The sequence below is a fragment of the Rhipicephalus microplus genome, unplaced genomic scaffold (genome assembly GCF_043290135.1).
Source record: "Rhipicephalus microplus isolate Deutch F79 unplaced genomic scaffold, USDA_Rmic scaffold_29, whole genome shotgun sequence".
NCBI lineage: Eukaryota > Metazoa > Arthropoda > Arachnida > Ixodida > Ixodidae > Rhipicephalus > Rhipicephalus microplus.
This window is the reverse complement of record NW_027464602.1, coordinates 6,137,868-6,163,183: the sequence shown is the minus strand read 5'-3', so window position 1 is coordinate 6,163,183 and position 25,316 is coordinate 6,137,868.

Genomic DNA, 25,316 nt, shown 5'->3' with positions numbered 1-25,316 from the left:
GCAGTAGTGCGGAAATGATTACAAGTACATAACATGCAAGTACAATAAAAAAAAAAAAAAAAAATATGAACAATACACAATTCAAAAATGATTTTTTAACTGATTATTTTACAATACCTGTTATAAAATGTGTAAAAAAGGGTTTTCAATAAGCAAAATACACCATGCACAGACAAATCGTATACATTGACACTTATCAACCTAAAAAGAAACATATATACATTTATGTGAAAACACATACATTCATATCGCTAATACAACGCAAGATAACGAGATATAACATGATACAATTTATTTACACTGGACTGGACTAGGAATGTTCCTATGGAGCCAGAGAGCAGAAATGTGAGTGTAGTTGTTTTTTGTTGCAGGAGATTGTACTTTCGTGTGTGTTAAGTGTTGTGGGAACGTTGTAGGCCAAGGCTTGGTGTCTATATGTAGTGCGGAAACGCGGTACGAACCAAATATCTGTATTTCTTGTAGGAAACGTAATGACACGACGCTGTAGGCATGACAGTAATCTAATGAAGTTGGAGAACTCCTTATTCGAGAAATAAAGTGTGTGCAATAAGCGAAATGTGTAAAGGTTGTCAGCTCGTATTATATTAAATTCTTGGAAAGCTCCACGCGTCGTTCCGAACGGTTCAATATTTCCAATCTGGCGGACTATTTTTTTTTGCAAAGTAATGACTTTATTGATGTTTGCTTTGCTTGTCGTGGCCCATACAAGGCTGCAATACATTAGATGTGAATTAAATAGCGCATAATATATCTGAAGTTTCACTTTGAGCGGCAAAATGTTCCGGCAACGAGACATCACTCCTGTTACCGAAGAAAGCTTTTTACAAACAAAATTTACATGTGTATCCCAGCCTAGATTGGAGGAAAAATAAACTCCGAGTATTTTGTAGCTATCAACAATATCAATCGGCACTGATTCAAGAACTAAAGGTTGATGGGTAGCGAGTACTTTATTTTTGGCACGAAAAACAATGGCTTTGGTTTTATTTGGATTAATTTTAAGCTGGTTCATTCTGGACCATGACGAAATTCTTGAAAGTATATCATTTGCTTTGCTTACAATGTCATCTAAGTTAACGCCATCAAGGATTATTGTTGAATCGTCCGCATATATGACGTATTTAACTGTTGTGTCCAGTTGAACAATGTCATTAATGTAAACATTGAACATCAGCGGACCAAGTATACTGCCTTGCGGCACACCACGAGTGAGGGGCAAGAATGACGAGCTATTTTCATTAATGTAAACAGATATGAATCGTCGTAAAACCGCATTAAACAATGTAACTTAGTGAGATGCAGTGTTTTTCACCATTACAAGTCGGGAACTGCGATATCTATTGTGAAAGCTCTTGAAACCGTCGTAATGTTGTAGAAAGCAATGTAAAGTAGCGAGTAAAACGTTTTCTAACGATAGAAGTGCGAATGTTATGTTAGGTTGAGTTATGTTAGTTTAAGCTAGGTAGCGTCGTGAAACCACCAAAAACGACGTCATCTAAGGAGATAGTGTTGTTTTATTGCGAGTACGAAACTGCGATAGGTGAAATGTTGTGAAAGCACACAAAAATGCATGAACAAGCCAGATATTGCGTGTTGTACCGTTACAAGTGCGAAACTGCTATATTGTGATATTCTCGTTAAAGCGCATGCAAGCGTCGTGAAACCTTAAAGAACGATGTTATTTAGCGAGATACAGCGTTCTGTACTGCAATAAGTTGCTGAAAAACTGTGAGGTTATGCAAATATCGTAATTGTGAACGAAACAGTGTAATAGAGCGTTTTTAGATACAAGTGCGAATGTTAGGTTAGGTTAAGATATGAACCGTCGTAAAACCGCATTAAACAATGTCACTTTGTGAGATGCAGTGTTTTTCACCATTACAAGTCGGGAACTGCGATATCTAATGTGAAAGCGCATGAAACCACCGTAATCTTGTAGAAAACATTGTAAAGTAGTGAGTAAAACATTTTCTAACGATAGAAGTCCGAAGGTTAGGTTAGGTTAGGTTAGTTTGAGCTAGGTAGCATCGTGAAACCACCAAAAACGATGTCATCTAACGAGATAGTGTTGTTTTTTGCGAGTACGAAACTGCGATAGGTGAAATATTGTGAAAGCACACAAATTGGCATGAACTAGCCAGATACTGCGTCTTGTGCCGTTACAAGTGCGAAACTGCTTTATTGTGATATTCTCGTTAAAGCACATGCAAGTATCGTGAAACTTTAAAGAACGATGTCATTTAGCGAGATACAGCGTTCTGTACTGTAATAAGTTGGTGAAAAACTGTGAGGTCATGTAAATATCGTAATTGTTAACGAAACAGTGTAATAGAGCGTTTTTAGATACAAGTGCGAACGTTAGGTTAGGTTAAGATATGAACCGTCGTAAAACCGCCTTAAACAATGTCACTTAGTGAGATGCAGTGTTTTTCACCACTACAAGTCAGGAACTGCGATATCTAATGTGAAAGCGCTTGCAACCGTCGTTAGGTTAGGTTAGGTTAGGTTAGGTTTGGTTAGGTTAGGTTAGGTTAGGTTAGATTAGGTTGAGTTGGGTTAGGTTGGGTTAGGTTAGGTTATGTTAGGTTAGGTTTGGTTAGGTTAGGTTAGGTTAGGTTAGGCTAGGTTAGTTTAGGTTAGGTTAGGTTGGGTTGGGTTGGGTTGGGTTAGGTTAGGTTAGGTTAGGTTAAGATATGAACCGTCGTAAAACTGCATTAAACAATGTCACTTAGTGAGATGCAGTGTTTTTCACCATTACAAGTCGGGAACTGCGATATCTAATGTGAAAGCGCTTGAAACCGTCGTAATGTTGTAGAAAGCAATGTAAAGTAGTGAGTAAAACATTTTCTAACGATAGAAGTCCGAATGTTATGTTAGGTTGAGTTATGTTAGTTTAAGCTAGGTAGCGTCGTGAAACCACTAAAAACGACGTCATCTAACGAGATAGTGTTGTTTCATTGCGAGTACGAAACTGCGATAGGTGAAATGTTGTGAAAGCACACAAAACGGCATGAACAAGCCAAATACTGCGTGTTGTACCGTTACAAGTGCGAAACTGTTATGTTGTGATATTCTCGTTAAAGCGCATGCAAGCATCGTGAAACCTTAAAGAATGATGTCATTTAGCGAGAGACAGCGTTCTGTACTGTAATAAGTTGGTGAAAAACTGTGAGGTCATGCAAATATTGTAATTGTGAACGAAACAGTGTAATAGAGCGTTTTGAGATACAAGTGCGAATGTTAGGTTAGGTTAAGATATGAACCGTCGTAAAACCGCATTAAACAATGTCACTTTGTGAGATGCAGTGTTTTTCACCATTACAAGTCGGGAACTGCGATATCTATTGTGAAAAAGCATGAAACCGTCGTAATGTTGTAGCGAGCATTGTAAAGTAGCAAGTAAAACGTTTTCTGACGATAGAAGTGCGAAGGTTATATTAAGTTGTTATGTTAGTTTAAGCTAGGTAGCGTCGTGAAACCACCAAAAAGGACGTCATCTAACGAGATAGTGTTGTTTTATTGCGAGTACGAAACTGCAATAGGTGAAATGTTGTGAAAGCACACAAAACGGCATGATCAAGCCAGATACTGCGTGTTGTACCGTTACAAGTGCGAAACTGCTATGTTGTGATATTCTCGTTGAAGTGCATGCAAGCATCGTGAAACCTTAAAGAACGATGTCATTTAGCGAGAGACAGCGTTCTGTACTGCAATAAGTTGGTGAAAAACTGTGAGGTCATGTAAATATCGTAATTGTTAACGAAACAGTGTAATAGAGCGTTTTTAGATACAAGTGCGAACGTTAGGTTAGGTTAAGATATTAACCGTCGTAAAACCGCATTAAACAATGTCATTTAGTGAGATGCAGTGTTTTTCACCATTACAAGTCGGGAACTGCGATATCTAATGTGAAAGCGCTTGCAACCGTCGTTAGGTTAGGTTAGGTTAGGTTACGTTAGGTTAGGTTAGGTTAGGTTAGGTTACGTTAGGTTAGGTTAGGTTAGGTTAGGTTGGGTTAGGTTAGGTTAGGTTACGTTAGGTTAGGTAAGGTTAGGTTACAGTAGGTTAGGTTAGGTTAGGTTACGTTAGGTTAGGTTAGGTTAGGTTAGGTTAGGTTGGGTTGGGTGTGGTTGGGTTGGGTTGGGTTGGGTTGGGTTGGGTTAGGTTAGGTTAGGTTACGTTAGGTTAGGTTAGGTTAGGTTACGTTAGGTTAGGTTAGGTTAGGTTTGTTTAGGTTAGGTTAGGTTAGGTTGGGTTGGGTTATGTTGGGTTAGGTTAGGTTAGGTTACCTTAGGTTAGGTTAGGTTAGGTTAGGTTACGTTAGGTTAGGTTAGGTCAGTTTAGGTTAGGTTAGGTTGGGTTGCGTTGGGTTAGGTTAGGTTAGGTTAGGTTACGTTAGGTTGGGTTGGGTTGGGTTGGGTTAGGTTGGGTTAGGTTAGGTTAGGTTAGGTAAGGTTAGGTTAGGTTAAGATATGAATCGTCGTAAAACCGCATTAAACAATGTAACTTAGTGAGATGCAGTGTTTTTCACCATTACAAGTCGGGAACTGCGATATCTAATGTGAAAGCTCTTGAAACCGTCGTAATGTTGTAGAAAGCAATGTAAAGTAGCGAGTAAAACGTTTTCTAACGATAGAAGTGCGAAGGTTATGTTAGGTTGAGGTATGTTAGTTTAAGCTAGGTAGCGTCGTGAAACCACCAAAAACGACGTCATCTAACGAGATAGTGTTGTTTTATTGCGAGTACGAAACTGCGATAGGTGAAATGTTGTGAAAGCACAGAAAAATGCATGAACAAGCCAGATATTGCGTGTTGTACCGTTACAAGTGCGAAACTGCTATATTGTGATATTCTCGTTAAAGCGCATGCAAGCATCGTGAAACCTTAAAGAACGATGTCATTTAGCGAGATACAGCGTTCTGTACTGCAATAAGTTGCTGAAAAACTGTGAGGTTATGCAAATATCGTAATTGTGAACGAAACAGTGTAATAGAGCATTTTTAGATACAAGTGCGAATGTTAGGTTAGGTTAAGATATGAACCGTCGTAAAACCGCATTAAACAATGTCACTTTGTGAGATGCAGTGTTTTTCACCATTACAAGTCGGGAACTGCGATATCTAATGTGAAAGCGCATGAAACCATCGTAATCTTGTAGAAAACATTGTAAAGTAGTGAGTAAAACGTTTTCTAACGATAGAAGTGCGAAGGTTAGGTTAGGTTAGGTTAGTTTGAGCTAGGTAGCATCGTGAAACCACCAAAAACGATATCATCTAACAAGATAGTGTTGTTTTTTGCGAGTACGAAACTGCGATAGGTGAAATATTGTGAAAGCACACAAAATGGCATGAACTAGCCAGATACTGCGTCTTGTGCCGTTACAAGTGCGAAACTGCTTTATTGTGATATCCTCGTTAAAGCGCATGCAAGTATCGTGAAACTTTAAAGAACGATGTCATTTAGCGAGATACAGCGTTCTGTACTGTAATAAGTTGGTGAAAAACTGTGAGGTCATGTAAATATCGTAATTGTTAACGAAACAGTGTAATAGAGCGTTTTTAGATACAAGTGCGAACGTTAGGTTAGGTTAAGATATGAACCGTCGTAAAACCGCCTTAAACAATGTCACTTAGTGAGATGCAGTGTTTTTCACCATTACAAGTCAGGAACTGCGATATCTAATGTGATAGCGCTTGCAACCGTCGTTAGGTTAGGTTAGGTTAGGTTAGGTTTGGTTAGGTTAGGTTAGGTTAGGTTAGATTAGGTTAGGTTGGGTTGAGTTGGGTTAGGTTGGGTGAGGTTAGGTTATGTTAGGTTAGGTTTGGTTAGGTTAGGTTAGGTTAGGTTGGGCTAGGTTAGTTTAGGTTAGGTTAGGTTGGGTTGGGTTGGGTTAGGTTAGGTTAGGTTAGGTTAAGATATGAACCGTCGTAAAACTGCATTAAACAATGTCACTTAGTGAGATGCAGTGTTTTTCACCATTACAAGTCGGGAACTGCGATATCTAATGTGAAAGCGCTTGAAACCGTCGTAATGTTGTAGAAAGCAATGTAAAGTAGCGAGTAAAACGTTTTCTAACGATAGAAGTGCGAAGGTTATGTTAGGTTGAGTTATGTTAGTTTAAGCTAGGTAGCGTCGTGAAACCACTAAAAACGACGTCATCTAACGAGATAGTGTTGTTTCATTGCGAGTACGAAACTGCGATAGGTGAAATGTTGTGAAAGCACACAAAACGGCATGAACAAGCCAAATACTGCGTGTTGTACCGTTACAAGTGCGAAACTGTTATGTTGTGATATTCTCGTTAAAGCGCATGCAAGCATCGTGAAACCTTAAAGAATGATGTCATTTAGCGAGAGACAGCGTTCTGTACTGTAATAAGTTGGTGAAAAACTGTGAGGTCATGCAAATATTGTAATTGTGAACGAAACAGTGTAATAGAGCGTTTTGAGATACAAGTGCGAATGTTAGGTTAGGTTAAGATATGAACCGTCGTAAAACCGCATTAAACAATGTCACTTTGTGAGATGCAGTGTTTTTACCATTACAAGTCGGGAACTGCGATATCTATTGTGAAAGCGCATGAAACCGTCGTAATGTTGTAGAGAGCATTGTAAAGTAGCAAGTAAAACGTTTTCTGACGATAGAAGTGCGAAGGTTATATTAGGTTGTTATGTTAGTTTAAGCTAGGTAGCGTCGTGAAACCACCAAAAAGGACGTCATCTAACGAGATAGTGTTGTTTTATTGCGAGTACGAAACTGCAATAGGTGAAATGTTGTGAAAGCACACAAAACGGCATGAACAAGCCAGATACTGCGTGTTGTACCGTTACAAGTGCGAAACTGCTATGTTGTGATATTCTCGTTGAAGCGCATGCAAGCATCGTGAAACCTTAAAGAACGATGTCATTTAGCGAGAGACAGCGTTCTGTACTGCAATAAGTTGGTGAAAAACTGTGAGGTCATGTAAATATCGTAATTGTTAACGAAACAGTGTAATAGAGCGTTTTTAGATACAAGTGCGAACGTTAGGTTAGGTTAAGATATGAACCGTCGTAAAACCGCATTAAACAATGTCATTTAGTGAGATGCAGTGTTTTTCACCATTACAAGTCGGGAACTGCGATATCTAATGTGAAAGCGCTTGCAACCGTCGTTAGGTTAGGTTAGGTTAGGTTAGGTTACGTTAGGTTAGGTTAGGTTAGGTTGGGTTAGGTTTGGTTAGGTTAGGTTAGGTTAGATTAGGTTAGGTTAGGTTAGGTTGGGTTAGGTTAGGTTAGGTTACGTTAGGTTAGGTAAGGTTAGGTTCCAGTAGGTTAGGTTAGGTTAGGTTAGGTTAGGTAAGGTTAGGTTAGGTTAGGTTAGGTTGGGTTGGGTGTGGTTGGGTTGGGTTGGGTTAGCTTGGGTTAGGTTAGGTAAGTTTACGTTAGGTTATGTTAGGTTAGGTTACGTTAGGTTAGGTTAGGTTTGGTTAGGTTAGGTTAGGTTAGGTTGGGTTAGGTTAGGTTAGGTTACGTTAGGTTAGGTAAGGTTAGGTTACAGTAGGTTAGGTTAGGTTAGGTTACGTTAGGTTAGGTTAGGTTAGGTTAGGTTAGGTAAGGTTAGGTTAGGTTAGGTTAGGTTGGGTTGGGTGTGGTTGGGTTGGGTTGGGTTGGGTTAGCTTGGGTTAGGTTAGGTTAGGTTACGTTAGGTTAGGTTAGGTTAGGTTACGTTAGGTTAGGTTAGGTTTGGTTAGGTTAGGTTAGGTTAGGTTGGGTTGGGTTGGGTTGGGTTGGGTTATGTTTGGTTAGGTTAGGTTAGGTTAGGTTACGTTAGGTTAGGTTAGGTTAGGTTACGTTAGATTAGGTTAGGTTAAGTTACGTAAGGTTATGTTAGGTTAGGTTAGGTAAGGTTAGGTTAGGTTTGGTTAGGTTAGGTTAGGTTAAGATATGAACCGTCGTAAAACCGCATTAAACAATGTCACTTTGTGAGATGCAGTGTTTTTCACCATTACAAGTCGGGATCTGCGATATCTAATGTGAAAGCGCATGAAACCGTCGTAATCTTGTATAAAACATTGTAAAGTAGTGAGTAAAACGTTTTCTAACGACAGAAGTGTGAAGGTTAGGTTAGGTTAGGTTAGTTTAAGCTGGTAGCGTCGTGAAACCACCAAAAAGGACGTCATCTAACGAGATAGTGTTGTTTTATTGCGAGTACGAAACTGCAATAGGTGAAATGTTGTGAAAGCACACAAAACGGCATCAACAAGCCAGATACTGCGTGTTGTACCATTACAAGTGCGAAACTGCTATGTTGTGATATTCTCGTTAAAGCGCATGCAAGCATCGTGGAACCTTGAAGAACGATGTCATTTAGCGAGATACTGCGTTCTGTACTGAAATAAGTTGGTGAAAAACTGTGAGGTTATGCAAATATCGTAATTGTGAACGAAACAGTTTAATAGAGCGTTTTTAGATACAAGTGCGAATGTTGGGATAGGTTAAGATATGAACCGTCGAAAAACCACATTAAACAATGTCACTTAGTGAGATGAAGTGTTTTTCGCCATTAATAGTCGGGAACTGCGATATCTATTGTGAAAGCGCTTGCAACCGTCGTTAGGTTAGGTTAGGTTAGGTTACGTTAGGTTAGGTTAGGTTAGGTTAGGTTTGGTTAGGTTAGGTTAGGTTAGATTAGGTTAGGTTAGGTAAGGTTAGGTTTGGTTAGGTTGGGTTAGGTTAGGTTAGGTTACGTTAGGTTAGGTAAGGTTAGGTTACAGTAGGTTAGGTTAGGTTAGGTTACGTTACGTTACGTTAGGTTAGGTTAGGTTAGGTTAGGTAAGGTTAGGTTAGGTTAGGTTAGGTTGGGTTGGGTGTGGTTGGGTTGGGTTGGGTTGGGTTAGGTTGGGTTAGGTTAGGTTAGGTTACGTTAGGTTAGGTTAGGTTAGGTTAGGATACGCTAGGTTAGGTTAGGTTAGGTTAGGTTTGGTTAGGTTAGGTTAGGTTAGGTTACGTTAGGTTAGGTTAGGTTAGGTTACGTTAGGTTAGTTTGGGTTAGGTTAGGTTGGGTTGGGTTGGGTTAGGTTAGGTTAGGTTAGGTTAGGTTGGGCTGGGTTGGGTTGGGTTCGGTTAGGTTAGGTTAGGTTAGGTTAGGTAAGGTTAGGTTAGGTTAGGTTAGGTTGGGTTGGGTGTGGTTGGGTTGGGTTGGGTTGGGTTAGGTTAGGTTAGGTTAGGTTACATTAGGTTAGGTTAGGTTAGGTAGGTTACGTTAGGTTAGGTTAGGTTAGGTTACGTTACGTTAGGTTAGGTTAGGTTAGGTTAGGTTAGATTAGGTTAGGTTAGGTTAGGTTAGGTTGGGTTGGGTTGGGTTAGGCTAGGTTAGGTTAGGTTAGGTTGGGTTGGGTGTGGTTGGGTTGGGTTAGGTTAGGTTAGGTTAGGTAAGATTAGGTTAGGTTTGGTTAGGTTAGGTTAGGTTAAGATATGAACCGTTGTAAAACCGCATTAAACAATGTCACTTAGTGAGATGCAGTGTTTTTCACCATTACAAGTCGGGAACTGCGATATCTAATGTGAAAGCGCTTGAAACCGTCGTAATGTTGTAGAAAGCAATGTAAAGTAGCGAGTAAAACGTTTTCTAACGATATAAGTGCGAAGGTTATGTTAGGTCGAGTTATGTTAGTTTTAGCTAGGTAGCGTCGTGAAACCACCAAAAACGACGTCATCTAACGAGTTGTGTTGTTTTATTGCGAGTACGAAACTGCGATAGGTGAAATGTTGTGAAAGCACACAAAACGGCATGAACAAGCCAAATACTGCGTGTTGTACCGTTACAAGTGCGAAACTGCTATGTTGTGATATTCTCGTTAAAGCACGTGCAAGCATCGTGAAACCTTAAAGAACGATGTCATTTAGCGAGATACAGCGTTGTGTACACTAATAAGTTGGTGAAAAACTGTGAGGTTATGCAAATATTGTAATTGTGAACGAAACAGTGTAATAGAGCGTTTTTAGATACAAGTGCGAATGTTAGGTTAGGTTAAGATATGAACCGTCGTAAAACCGCATTAAACAATGTCACTTTGTGAGATTCAGTGTTTTTCACCATTACAAGTCGGGAACTGCGATATCTAATGTGAAAGCGCTTGCAACGGTCGTTAGGTTAGGTTAGGTTAGGTTTGGTTAGGTTAGGTTAGGTTAGGTTGGGCTAGGTTAGTTTAGGTTAGGTTAGGTTGGGTTGGGTTGGGTTAGGTTAGGTTAGGTTAAGATATGAACCGTCGTAAAACTGCATTAAACAATGTCACTTAGTGAGATGCAGTGTTTTTCACCATTACAAGTCGGGAACTGCGATATCTAATGTGAAAGCGCTTGAAACCGTCGTTATGTTGTAGAAAGCAATGTAAAGTAGCGAGTGAACGTTTTCTAACGATAGAAGTGCGAATGTTATGTTAGGTTGAGTTATGTTAGTTTAAGCTAGGTAGCGTCGTGAAACCACTAAAAACGACGTCATCTAACGAGATAGTGTTGTTTCATTGCGAGTACGAAACTGCAATAGGTGAAATGTTGTGAAAGCACACAAAACGGCATGAACAAGCCAGATACTGCGTGTTGTACCGTTACAAGTGCGAAACTGCTATGTTGTGATATTCTCGTTGAAGCGCATGAAAGCATCGTGAAACCTTAAAGAACGATGTCATTTAGCGAGAGACAGCGTTCTGTACTGCAATAAGTTGGTGAAAAACTGTGAGGTCATGCAAATATTGTAATTGTGAACGAAACAGTGTAATAGAGCGTTTTGAGATACAAGTGCGAATTTTAGGTTAGGTTAAGATATGAACCGTCGTAAAACCGCATTAAACAATGTCACTTTGTGAGATGCAGTGTTTTTCACCATTACAAGTCGGGAACTGCGATATCTATTGTGAAAGCGCTTGCAACCGTAGTTGGGTTAAGTTAGGTTAGGTTAGGTTAGGTTAGGTTAGGTTAGGTTACGTTAGGTTAGGTTAGGTTAGGTTAGGTTAGGGTTAGGTTAGGTTAGGTTGGGTTAGGTTGGGTTAGACTAGGTTAGGTTGGGTTAGGTTAGGTTAGGTTAGGTTACGTTAGGTTATGTTAGGTTAGGCTAGGTTACGGTAGGTTAGGTTAGGTTAGGTTACGTTAGGTTATGTTAGGTTAGGTAAGGTTAGGTTAGGTTAGGTTAGGTAAGGTTAGGTTAGGTTAGATTGGGTTGGGTGTGGTTGGGTGTGGTTGGGTGTGGTTGGGTGTGGTTGGGTGTGGTTGGGTTAGGTTGGGTTAGGTTAGGTTAGGTTAGGTAAGGTTACGTTAGGTTAGGTTAGGTTAGGAGAGGTTCGGTTAGGTTAGGTTAGGTTAGGTTAGGTTGGGATGGGTTGGGTTAGGTTATGTTGGGTTAGGTTAGGTTAGGATACGTTAGGTTAGGTTAGGTTAGGTTAGGTTAGGTTAGGTAAGGTTAGGTTAGGTTAGGTTAGGTTATGTTAGGTTAGGTTTGGTTAGGTTAGGTTAGGTTAGGTTGGGTTAGGTTGGGTTAGGTTGGGTTAGGTTAGTTTAGGTTAGGTTAGGTTGGGTTGGGTTGGGTTAGGTTAGGTTAGGTTAGGTTAGGTTAGGTTGGGTTGGGTTGGGTTGGGTTGTGTTAGGTTAGGTTAGGTTAGGTTGAGTTGGGTTGGGTTGAGTTGGGTTGGGTTAGGTTAGGTTAGGTTAGGTTAGGTTAGGTAAGGTAAGGTTAGGTTAGGTTAGGTTAGGTTAAGGTATGAACCGTCGTAAAACCGCATAAAACAATGTCACTTAGTGAGATGCAGTGTTTTTCACCATTACGAGTCGGGAACTGCGATATCTAATGTGAAAGCGCATGAAACCGTTGTAATGTTGTAGAAAGCAATGTAAAGTAGCGAGTAAAACGTTTTCTAACGATTAAAGTGCGAAGGTTATGTTAGGTTGAGTTATGTTAGTTTAAGCTAAGTAGCGTCGTGAAACCACCAAAAACGACGTCATCTAACGAGATAGTGTTGTTTTATTGCGATTACGAAACTGCGATAGGTGAAATGTTGAGAAAGCACACCAAACGGCATGAACAAGCCAAATACTGCGTGTTGTACCGTTAAAAGTGCGAAACTGCTATGTTGTGATATTCTCGTTAAAGCGCATGCAAGCATCGTGAAACCTTAAAGAATGATGTCATTTAGCGAAAGACAGCGTTCTGTACTGTAATAAGTTGGTGAAAAACTGTGAGGTCATGCGAATATCGTAATTGTGAACGAAACAGTGTAATAGAGCGTTTTAAGATACAAGTGCGAATGTTAGGTTAGGTTAAGATATGAACCGTCGTAAAACCGCATTAAACAATGTCACTTTGTGAGATGCAGTGTTTTTTCACCATTACAAGTCGGGAACTGCGATATCTAATGTGAAAGCGCTTGCAACCGTCGTTAGGTTAGGTTAGGTTAGGTTAGGTTACGATAGGTTAGGTTAGGTTAGGTTAGGATAGGTTAGGTTTGGTTTGGTTAGGTTAGGTTAGGTTAGATTAGGTTAGGTTAGGTGAGGTTAGGTTGGGTTAGGTTAGGTTAGGTTACGTTAGGTTAGGTAACGTTAGGTTACAGTAGGTTAGGTTAGGTTAGGTTACGTTAGGTTGGGTTAGGTTAGGTTAGGTTAGGTTAGGTAAGGTTAGGTTAGGTTAGGTTAGGTTGGGTTGGGTGTGGTTGGGTTGGGTTGGGTTGGGTTAGGTTGGGCTAGGTTAGGTTAGGTTACGTTAGGTTAGGTTAGGTTAGGTTAGGATAGGTTAGGTTAGGTTAGGTTAGGTTTGGTTAGGTTAGGTTAGGTTGGGTTGGGTTGGGTTGGGTTGGGTTTTGTTGGGTTAGGTTAGGTTAGGTTGCGTTAGGTTAGGTTAGGTTAGGTTACGTTAGGTTAGGTTAGGTTAGTTTAGGTTAGGTTAGGTTGGGTCGGGTTGGGTTAGGTTAGGTTAGGTTAGGTTAGGTTGGGTTGGGTGGGGTTGGGTTGGGTTGGGTTAGGTTAGGTTAGGTTAGGTAATGTTAGGTTAGGTTTGGTTAGGTTAAGTTGGGTTAAGATATGAACCGTCGTAAAACCGCATTAAACAATGTCACTTAGTGAGATGCAGTGTTTTTCACCATTAAAGTCCGGAACTGCGATATCTATTGTGAAAGCGCATGAAACTGTCGTAGTGTTGTAGAGAGCATTGTAAAGTAGCGAGTAAAACGTTTTCTAACGATAGAAGTGCGAAGGTTATGTTAGGTTGAGTTATGTTAGTTTAAGCTAGGTAGCGTCGTGAAACCACCAAAAACGACGTCATCTAACGAGATAGTGTTGTTTTATTGCGACTACGAAACTGCGATAGGTGAAATGTTCTGAAAGCACGCGAAACGGCATGAACAAGCCAAAAACTGCGTGTTGTACCGTTACAAGTGCGAAACTGCTATATTGTGATATTCTCGTTAAAGCGCATGCAAGCATCGTGACACCTTAAAGAACGATTTCATTTAGCGAGATACAGCGTTCTGTACTGTAATAAGTTGGTGAAAAACTGTGAGGTCATGCAAATATCTTGAATGTGAACGAAACAGTGTATAAGAGCGTTTTTAGATACAAGTGCGAATGTTGGGTTAGGTTAAGATATGAACCGTCGTAAAACCGCATTAAACAATGTCACTTAGTGAGATGCAGTGTTTTTCACCATTACAAGTCGGGAACTGCGATATCTAATGTGAAAGCGCTTGCAACCGTCGTTAGGTTAGGTTAGGTTAGGTTACGTTAGGTTAGGTTAGGTTAGGTTAGGTTAGGATAGGTTAGGTTTGGTTAGGTTAGGTTAGGTTAGATTAGGTTAGGTTAGGTTAGGTTAGGTTGGGTTAGGTTAGGTTAGGTTACGTTAGGTTAGGTAAGGTTAGGTTACAGTAGGTTAGGTTAGGTTAGGTTACGTTAGGTTGGGTTAGGTTAGGTTAGGTTAGGTTAGGTAAGGTTAGGTTAGGTTAGGTTAGGTTGGGTTGGGTGTGGTTGGGTTGGGTTGGGTTAGGTTGGGTTAGGTTAGGTTAGGTTACGTTAGGTTAGGTTAGGTTAGGTTAGGTTAGGATAGGTTAGGTTAGGTTAGGTTAGGTTTGGTTAGGTTAGGTTAGGTTAGGTTGGGTTGGGTTGGGTTGGGTTGGGTTTTGTTGGGTTAGGTTAGGTTAGGTTGCGTTAGGTTAGGTTAGGTTAGGTTAGGTTACGTTAGGTTAGGTTAGGTTAGTTTAGGTTAGGTTAGGTTGGGTCGGGTTGGGTTAGGTTAGGTTAGGTTAGGTTGGGTTGGGTGGGGTTGGGTTGGGTTGGGTTAGGTTAGGTTAGGTTAGGTAAGGTTAGGTTAGGTTTGGTTAGGTTAAGTTAGGTTAAGATATGAACCGTCGTAAAACCGCATTAAACAATGTCACTTTGTGAGATGCAGTGTTTTTTCACCATTACAAGTCGGGAACTGCGATATCTAATGTGAAAGCGCATGAAACCGTCGTAATCTTGTAGAAAACATTGTAAAGTAGCGAGTAAAACGTTTTCTAACGATAGAAGTGCGAAGGTTATGTTAGGTTGAGTTATGTTAGTTTAAGCTAGGTAGCGTCGTGAAACCACCAAAAACGACGTCATCTAACGAGATAGTGTTGTTTTATTGCGACTACGAAACTGCGATAGGTGAAATGTTGTGAAAGCACACAAAACGGCATGAACAAGCCAAAAACTGCGTGTTGTACCGTTACAAGTGCGAAACTGCTATATTGTGATATTCTCGTTAAAGCGCGTGCAAACATCGTGACACCTTAAAGAACGATTTCATTTAGCGAGATACAGCGTTCTGTACTGTAATAAGTTGGTGAAAAACTGTGAGGTCATGCAAATATCTTAAATGTGAACGAAACAGTGTAATAGAGCGTTTTTAGATACAAGTGCGAACGTTAGGTTAGGTTAAGATATGAACCGTCGTAAAACCGCATTAAACAATGTCACTTTTTGAGATGCAGTGTTTTTCACCATTACAAGTCGGGAACTGCGATATCTAATGTGAAAGCGCTTGCAACCGTCGTTAGGTTAGGTTAGGTTAGGTTACGTTAGGTTAGGTTAGGTTAGGTTAGGTTACGTTAGGTTAGGTTAGGTTAGGTTAGGTTAGGTAAGGTTAGGTTAGGTTAGGTTAGGTAAGGTTAGGTTAGGTTAGATTGGGTGTGGTTCAGTTGGGTTGCGTGTGGTTGGGTGTGGTTGGGTTAGGTTGGGTTAGGTTAGGTTAGGTTACGTTAGGTTAGGTTAGGTTAGGTTACGTTAGGTTAGGTTAGGTTAGGTTAGGAGAGGTTCGGTTAGGTTAGGTTAGGTTAGGTTATGTTAGGTTAGGTTTGGTTAGGTTAGGTTAGGTTAGGTTGGGTTAGATTAGGTTTGGTTAGGTTAGGTTAGGTTAGGTTGGGTTAGGTTGGGTCAGGTTAGTTTAGTTTAGGTTAGGTTAGGTTGGGTTGGGTTGGGTTAGGTTAGGTTAGGTTAGGTTAGGTTGGGTTGGGTTGGGTTGGGTTGTGTTAGGTTAGGTTAGGTTAGGTTAGGTTGAGTTGGGTTGGGTTGAGTTGGGTTGGGTTAGGTTAGGTTAGGTTAGGTAAGGTTAGGTTAGGTTAGGTTAGGTTAAGGTACGAACCGTTGTAAAATCGCATAAAACAATGTCACTTAGTGAGATGCAGTGTTTTTCACCATTACGAGTCGGGAACTGCGATATCTAATGTGAAAGCGCATGAAACCGTCGTAATGTTGTAGAAAACATTGTAAAGTAGCGAGTAAAACGTTTTCTAACGATAGAAGTGCGAAGGTTATATTAGGTTGTTATAGTAGTTTAAGCTAGGTAGCGTCGTGAAACCACCAAAAAGGACGTCATCTAACGAGATAGTGTTGTTTTATTGCGAGTACGAAACTGCAATAGGTGAAATGTTGTGAAAGCACACAAAACGGCATCAACAAGCCAGATACTGCGTGTTCTACCGTTACAAGTGCGAAACTGCTATGTTGTGATATTCTCGTTAAAGCGCATGCAAGCATCGTGAAACCTTAAAGAACGATGTCATTTAGCGAGATACAGCGTTCTGTACTGAAATAAGTTGGTGAAAAACTGTGAGGTTATGCAAATATCGTAATTGTGAACGAAACAGTGTAATAGAGCGTTTTTAGATACAAGTGCGAATGTTGGGTTAGGTTAAGATATGAACCGTCGTAAAACCGCATTAAACAATGTCACTTAGTGAGATGCAGTGTTTTTCACCATTACAAGTCGGGAACTGCGATATCTAATGTGAAAGCGCTTGCAACCGTCGTTAGGTTAGGTTAGGTTAGGTTAGGTTACCTTAGGTTAGGTTAGGTTAGGTTAGGTTAGGTTAGGTTTGGTTAGGTTAGGTTAGGTTAGATTAGGTTAGGTTAGGTTAGGTTAGGTTGGGTTAGGTTAGGTTAGGTTAGGTTACGTTAGGTTAGGTTAGGTTAGGTTAGGTAAGGTTAGGTTACAGTAGGTTAGGTTAGGTTAGGTTACGTTAGGTTAGGTTAGGTTAGGTTAGGTTAGGTAAGGTTAGGTTAGGTTAGGTTGGGTTGGGTGTGGTTGGGTTGGGTTGGGTTGGGTTAGGTTGGGTTAGGTTAGGTTAGGTTACGTTAGGTTAGGTTAGGTTAGGATACGTTAGGTTAGGTTAGGTTAGGTTTGGTTAGGTTAGGTTAGGTTAGGTTGGGTTGGGTTGGGTTGGGTTTTGTTGGGTTAGGTTAGGTTAGGTTAGGTTACGTTAGGTTAGGTTAGGTTAGGTTACGTTAGGTTAGGTTAGGTTAGTTTAGGTTAGGTTAGGTTGGGTTGGGTTGGGTTAGGTTAGGTTAGGTTAGGTTAGGTTAGGTTGGGTTGGGTGGGGTTGGGTTGGGTTGGGTTAGGTTAGGTTAGGTTAGGTAAGGTTAGGTTAGGTTTGGTTAGGTAAAGTTAGGTTAAGATATGAACCATCGTAAAACCGCATTAAACAATGTCACTTTTTGAGATGCAGTGTTTTTCACCATTACAAGTCGGGAACTGCGATATCTAATGTGAAAGCGCTTGCAACCGTCGTTAGGTTAGGTTAGGTTAGGTTACGTTAGGTTAGGTTAGGTTAGGTTAGGTTACGTTAGGTTAGGTTAGGTTAGGTTAGGTTAGGTAAGGTTAGGTTAGGTTAGGTTAGGTAAGGTTAGGTTAGGTTAGATTGGGTGTGGTTCAGTTGGGTTGCGTGTGGTTGGGTGTGGTTGGGTTAGGTTGGGTTAGGTTAGGTTAGGTTACGTTAGGTTAGGTTAGGTTAGGTTACGTTAGGTTAGGTTAGGTTAGGTTAGGAGAGGTTCGGTTAGGTTAGGTTAGGTTAGGTTATGTTAGGTTAGGTTTGGTTAGGTTAGGTTAGGTTAGGTTAGGTTGGGTTAGATTAGGTTTGGTTAGGTTAGGTTAGGTTAGGTTGGGTTAGGTTGGGTCAGGTTAGTTTAGGTTAGGTTAGGTTGGGTTGGGTTGGGTTAGGTTAGGTTAGGTTAGGTTAGGTTGGGTTGGGTTGGGTTGGGTTGTGTTAGGTTAGGTTAGGTTAGGTTAGGTTGAGTTGGGTTGGGTTGAGTTGGGTTGGGTTAGGTTAGGTTAGGTTAGGTAAGGTTAGGTTAGGTTAGGTTAGGTTAAGGTACGAACCGTTGTAAAATCGCATAAAACAATGTCACTTAGTGAGATGCAGTGTTTTTCACCATTACGAGTCGGGAACTGCGATATCTAATGTGAAAGCGCATGAAACCGTCGTAATGTTGTAGAAAACATTGTAAAGTAGCGAGTAAAACGTTTTCTAACGATAGAAGTGCGAAGGTTATATTAGGTTGTTATAGTAGTTTAAGCTAGGTAGCGTCGTTACCACCAAAAACGACGTCATCTAACGAGATAGTGTTGTTTAATTGCGAGTACGAAACTGCGATAAGTGAAATGTTGTGAAAGCACACAAAACGGCATGAACAAGCCAAATAGTGCGTGTTGTACCGTTAAAAGTGCGAAACTGCTATGTTGTGATATTCTCGTTAAAGCGCATGCAAGCATTGTGAAACCTTAAAGAACGATGTCATTTAGCGAGATACAGCGTTCTGTACTGTAATAAGTTGGTCAAAAACTATGAGGTCATGCAAATATCTTAAATGTGAATGAAACAGTGTAATAGAGCGTTTTTAGATACAAGTGCGAACGTTACGTTATGTTAAGATATGAACCGTCGTAAAACCGCTTTAAACAATGTCACTAAGTGAGATGCAGTGTTTTTCACCATTACAAGTCGGGAACTGCGATATCTATTGTGAAAGCGCATGAAACTGTCGTAGTGTTGTAGAGAGCATTGTAAAGTAGCGAGTAAAACGTTTTCTAACGATAGAAGTGCGAAGGTTATATTAGGTGGAGTTATGTTAGTTTAAGCTAGGTAGCGTCGTGAAACCACCAAAAAGGACGTCATCTAACGAGATAGTGTTGTTTTATTGCATGTACAAAACTGTAATAGGTGAATGTTGTGAAAGCATTAAAACGGCATGAACAAGCCAGATATTGCGTGTTGTACCATTACAAGTGCGAAACTGCTATATTGTGATATTCTCGTTAAAGCGCATGCAAGCATCGTGAAACCTTAAAGAACGATGTGATTTAGCGAGATACAGCGTTCTGTACTGCAATAAGTTGGTGAAAAACTGTGAGGTTATGCAAATATCGTAATTGTGAACGAAACAATGTAATAGAGCGTTTTTAGATACAAGTGCGAATGTTAGGTTAGGTTAAGATATGAACCGTCGTAAAACCGCTATAAACAATGTCACTTTGTGAGATGCAGTGTTTTTCACCATTACAAGTCGGGAACTGCGATATCTAATGTGAAAGCGCTAGCAACCGTCGTTAGGTTAGGTTAGGTTAAGTTGGGTTAGGTTACGTTAGGTTAGGTTAGGTTAGGATACGTTAGGTTAGGTTAGGTTAGGTTAGGTTTGGTTTGGTTAGGTTAGGTTAGGATAGGTTGGGTTGGGTTGGGTTGGGTTTTGTTGGGTTAGGTTAGGTTAGGTTAGGTTACGTTAGGTTAGGTTAGGTTAGTTTAGGTTAGGTTAGGTTGGGTTGGGTTGGGTTAGGTTAGGTTAGGTTAGGTTAGGTTGGGTTGGGTGGGGTTGGGTTGGGTTGGGTTAGGTTAGGTTAGGTAAGGTTAGGTTAGGTTAGGATACGTTAGGTTAGGTTAGGTTAGGTAAGGTTAGGTTAGGTTAGGTTAGGTTATGTTAGGTTAGGTTTGGTTAGGTTGGGTTAGGTTAGTTTAGGTTAGGATAGGTTGGGTTGGGTTGGGTTAGGTTAGGTTAGGTTAGGTTAGGTTGGGTTGGGTTGGGTTGGGTTGTGTTAGGTTAGGTTAGGTTAGGTTGAGTTGGGTTGGGTTGAGTTGGGTTGGGTTAGGTTAGGTTAGGTTAGGTAAGGTTAGGTTAGGTTAGGTTAGGTTAAGGTACGAACCGTCGTAAAATCGCATAAAACAATGTCACTTAGTGAGATGCAGTGTTTTTCACCATTACGAGTCGGGAACTGCGATATCTAATGTGAAAGCGCATGAAACCGTCGTAATGTTGTAGAAAGCAATGTAAAGTAGCGAGTAAAACATTTTCTAACGATAGAAGTGCGAAGGTTATGTTAGGTTGATTTATGTTAGTTTAAGCTAAGTAGCGTCGTGTAACCACCAAAAACGACGTCATCTAACGAGATAGTGTTGTTTTATTGCGATTACGAAACTGCGATAGGTGAAATGTTGAGAAAGCACACCAAACGGCATGAACAAGCCAAATACTGCGTGTTGTACCGTTAAAAGTGCGAAACTGCTATGTTGTGATATTCTCGTTAAAGCGCATGCAAGCATCGTGAAATCTTAAAGAATAATGTCATTTAGCGAGAGACAGCGTTTTGTACTGTAATAAGTTGGTGAAAAACTGTGAGGTCATGCAAATATCTTAAATGTGAATGAAACAGTGTAATAGAGCGTTTTTAGATACAAGTGCGAACGTTACGTTATGTTAAGATATGAACCGTCGTAAAACCGCTTTAAACAATGTCACTAAGTGAGATGCAGTGTTTTTCACCATTACAAGTCGGGAACTGCGATATCTATTGTGAAAGCGCATGAAACTGTCGTAGTGTTGTAGAGAGCATTGTAAAGTAGCGAATAAAACGTTTTCTAACGATAGAAATGCGAGGGTTATATTAGGTGGAGTTATGTCAGTTTAAGCTAGGTAGCGCCGTGAAACCACCAAAAAGGACGTCATCTAACGAGATAGTGTTGTTTTATTGCATGTACAAAACTGTAATAGGTGAATGTTGTGAAAGCACACAAAACGGCATGAACAAGCCAGATATTGCGTGTTGTACCATTACAAGTGCGAAACTGCTATATTGTGATATTCTCGTTAAAGGGCATGCAAGCATCGTGAAACCTTAAAGAACGATGTCATTTAGCGAGATACAGCGTTCTGTACTGCAATAAGTTGTTGAAAAACTGTGAGGTTATGCAAATATCGTAATTGTGAACGAAACAATGTAATAGAGCGTTTTTAGATACAAGTGCGAATGTTAGGTTAGGTTAAGATATGAACCGTCGTAAAAACGCTATAAACAATGTCACTTTGTGAGATGCAGTGTTTTTCACCATTACAAGTCGGGAACTGCGATATCTAATGTGAAAGCGCTAGCAACCGTCGTTAGGTTAGGTTAGGTTAAGTTGGGTTAGGTTACGTTAGGTTAGGTTAGGTTAGGATACGTTAGGTTAGGTTAGGTTAGGTTAGGTTTGGTTTGGTTAGGTTAGGTTAGGTTAGGTTGGGTTGGGTTGGGTTGGGTTTTGTTGGGTTAGGTTAGGTTAGGTTAGGTTAGGTTACGTTAGGTTAGGTTAGGTTAGTTTAGGTTAGGTTAGGTTGGGTTGGGTTGGGTTAGGTTAGGTTAGGTTAGGTTAGGTTGGGTTGGGTGGAGTTGGGTTGGGTTGGGTTAGGTTAGGTTAGGTTAGGTAAGGTTAGGTTAGGTTTGGTTAGGTTAAGTTAGGTTAAGATATGAACCGTCGTAAAACCGCATTAAACAATGTCACTTAGTCAGATGCAGTGTTTTTCACCATTACAAGTCGGGAACTGCGATATCTAATGTTAAAGCGCTTGAAACCGTCGTAATGTTGTAGAAAGCAATGTAAAGTAGCGAGTAAAACGTTTTCTAACGATAGAAGTGTGAAGGTTATGTTAGGTTGAGTTATGTTAGTTTAAGCTAGGTAGCGTCATGAAACCACCAAAAACGACGTCATCTAACGAGATAGTGTTGTTTTATTGCGAGTACGAAACTGCGATAGGTGAAATGTTGTGAAAGCACACAAAACGGCATGAACAAGCCAAATACTGCGTATTGTACCGTTACAAGTGCGAAACTGCTATGTTGTGATATTCTTGTTAAAGCGCATGCAAGCATCGTGAAACCTTAAAGAACGATGTCATTTAGCGAGATACAGCGTTCTGTACTGTAATAAGTTGGTCAAAAACTGTGAGGTCATGCAAATATCTTAAATGTGTACGAAACAGTGTAATAGAGCGTTTTTAGATACAAGTGCGAACGTTACGTTAGGTTAAGATATGAACCGTCGTTAAACCGCATTAAACAATGTCACTAAGTGAGATGCAATGTTTTTCACCATTACAAGTCGGGAACTGCGATATCTATTGTGAAAGCGCATGAAACTGTCGTAGTGTTGTAGAGAGCATTGTAAAGTAGCGAGTAAAACGTTTTCTAACGATAGAAGTGCGAAGGTTATATTAGGTTGAGTTATGTTAGTTTAAGCTAGGTAGCGTCGTGAAACCACCAAAAAGGACGTCATCTAACGAGATAGTGTTGTTTTATTGCATGTACGAAACTGTAATAGGTGAATGTTGTGAAAGCACACAAAACGGCATGAACAAGCCAGATATTGCGTGTTGTACCATTACAAGTGCGAAACTGCTATATTGTGATATTCTCGTTAAAGCGCATGCAAGCATCGTGAAACCTTAAAGAACGATGTCATTTAGCGAGATACAGCGTTCTGTACTGCAATAAGTTGGTGAAAAACTGTGAGATTATGCAAATATCGTAATTGTGAACGAAACAGTGTAATAGAGCGTTTTTAGATACAAGTGCGAATGTTAGGTTAGGTTAAGATATGAACCGTCGTAAAACCGCATTAAACAATGTCACTTTGTGAGATGCAGTGTTTTTCACCATTACAAGTCGGGAACTGCGATATCTAATGTGAAAGCGCTTGCAACCGTCGTTAGGTTAGGTTAGGTTAGGTTAGGTTAGGTTACGTTAGGTTAGGTTAGGTTAGGTTAGGTTTGGTTAGGTTAGGTTAGATTAGGTTAGGTTAGGTTGGGTTAGGTTAGGTTAGGTTACGTTAGGTTAGGTAAGGTTAGGTTACAGTAGGTTAGGTTACGTTAGGTTAGGTTAGGTTACGTTACGTTAGGTTAGGTTAGGTTAGGTAAGGTAAGGTTAGGTTAGGTTAGGTTAGGTTGGGTTGGGTGTGGTTGGGTTGGGTTGGGTTGGGTTAGGTTGGGTTAGGTTAGGTTAGGTTACGTTAGGTTAGGTTAGGTTAGGTTACGTTAGGTTAGGTTAGGTTAGGTTAGGTTGGGTTGGGTTGGGTTGGGTTATGTTGGGTTAGGTTAGGTTAGGTTAGATTACGTTAGGTTAGGTTAGGTTAGGTTAGCTTAGGTTAGGTTACGTTAGGTTAGGTTAGGTCAGTTTAGGTTAGGTTAGGTTGGGTTGGGTTGGGTTAGGTTAGGTTAGGTTAGGTTAGGTTGGGTTGGGTTGGGTTGCGTTGGGTTAGGTTAGGTTAGGTTAGGTAAGGTAAGGTTAGGTTAGGTTAGGTTAGGTTAAGATATGAACCGTCGTAAAACCGCATTACACAATGTAACTTAGTGAGATGCAGTGTTTTTCACCATTACAAGTCGGGAACTGCGATATCTAATGTGAAAGCGCTTGAAACCGTCGTAATGTTGTAGAAAGCAATGTAAAGTAGCGAGTAAAACGTTTTCTAACGATGGAAGTGCGAAGGTTGTATTAGGTTGAGTTATGTTAGTTTAAGCTAGGTAGCGTCGTGAAACCACCAAAAACGACGTCATCTAACGAGATAGTGTTGTTTTATTGCGAGTACGGAACTGCGATAGGTGAAATGTTGAGAAAGCACACAAACGGCATGAACAAGCCAAATACTGCGTGTTGTACCGTTACAAGTGCGAAACTGCTATGTTGTGATATTCTCGTTAAAGCGCATGCAAGCATCGTGAAACCTTAAAGAACGATGTCATTTAGCGAGATACAGCGTTCTGTACTGTAATAAGTTGGTGAAAAACTGTGAGGTCATGCAAATATCTTAAATGTGAACGAAACAGTGTAATAGAGCGTTTTTAGATACAAGTGCGAACGTTAGGTTAGGTTAAGATATGAACCGTCATAAAACCGCATTAAACAATGTCACTAAGTGAGATGCAGTGTTTTTCACCATCACAAGTCGGGAACTGCGATATCTATTGTGAAAGCGCATGAAACTGTCGTAGTGTTGTAGAGAGCATTGTAAAGTAGCGAGTAAAACGTTTTCTAACGATAGAAGTGCGAAGGTTATATTAGGTTGAGTTATTTTAGTTTAAGCTAGGTAGCGTCGTGAAACCACCAAAAAGGACGTCATCTAACGAGATAGTGTTGTTTTATTGCATGTACGAAACTGTAATAGGTGAAATGTTGTGAAAGCACACAAAACGGCATGAACAAGCCAGATAGTGCGTGTTGTACCGTTAAGAGTGCGAAACTGCTATATTGTGATATTCTCGTTAAAGCGCATGCAAGCATCGTGAAACCTTAAAGAACGATGTCATTTAGCGAGATACAGCGTTCTGTACTGTAATAAGTTGGTGAAAAACTGTGAGGTTATGCAAATATTGTAATTATGAACGAAACAGTGTAATAGAGCGTTTTTAGATACAAGTGCGAATGTTAGGTTAGGTTAAGATATGAACTGTCGTAAAACCGCATTAAACAATGTCACTTTGTGAGATGCAGTGTTTTTCACCATTACAAGTCTGGAACTGCGATATCTAATGTAAAAGCGCATGAAACCGTCGTAATCTTGTAGAAAACATTGTAAAGTAGTGAGTAAAACGCTTTCTGACGATAGAAGTGCGAAGGTTAGGTTAGGTTAGGTTAGTTTGAGCTAGGTAGCATCGTGAAACCACCAAAAACGATGTCATCTAACGAGATAGTGTTGTTTTTTGCGAGTACGAAACTGCGATAGGTGAAATATTGTGGAAGCACACAAAATGGCATGAACTAGCCAGATACTGCGTCTTGTGCCGTTACAAGGGCCAAACTGCTTTATTGTGATATTCTCGTTAAAGCGCATGCAAGTATCGTGAAACTTTAAAGAACGATGTCATTTAGCGAGATACAGCGTTCTGTACTGTAATAAGTTGGTCAAAAACTGTGAGGTCATGCAAATATCTTAAATGTGTACGAAACAGTGTAATAGAGCGTTTTTATATACAAGTGCGAACGTTACGTTAGGTTAAGATATGAACCGTCGTAAAACCGCATTAAACAATGTCACTATGTGAGATGCAGTGTTTTTCACCATTACAAGTCGGGAACTGCGATATCTATTGTGAAAGCGCATGAAACTGTCGTAGTGTTGTAGAGAGCATTGTAAAGTAGCGAGTAAAACGTTTTCTAACGATAGAAGTGCGAAGGTTATATTAGGTTGAGTTATGTTAGTTTAAGCTAGGTAGCGTCGTGAAACCACCAAAAAGGACGTCATCTAACGAGATAGTGTTGTTTTATTGCATGTACAAAACTGTAATAGGTGAATGTTGTGAAAGCACACAAAACGGCATGAACAAGCCAGATATTGCGTGTTGTACCATTACAAGTGCGAAACTGCTATATTGTGATATTCTCGTTAAAGCGCATGCAAGCATCGTGAAACCTTAAAGAACGATGTCTTTTAGCGAGATACAGCGTTCTGTACTGCAATAAGTTGGTGAAAAACTGTGAGATTATGCAAATATCGTAATTGTGAACGAAACAGTGTGATAGAGCGTTTTTAGATACAAGTGCGAATGTTAGGTAAGGTTAAGATATGAACCGTTGTAAAACCGCATTAAACAATGTCACTTTGTGAGATGCAGTGTTTTTCACCATTACAAGTCGGGAACTGCGATATCTAATATGAAAGCACTTGCAACCGTCGTTAGGTTAGGTTAGGTTAGGTTAGGTTACGTTAGGTTAGGTTAGGTTAGGTTAGGTTTGGTTAGGTTAGGTTA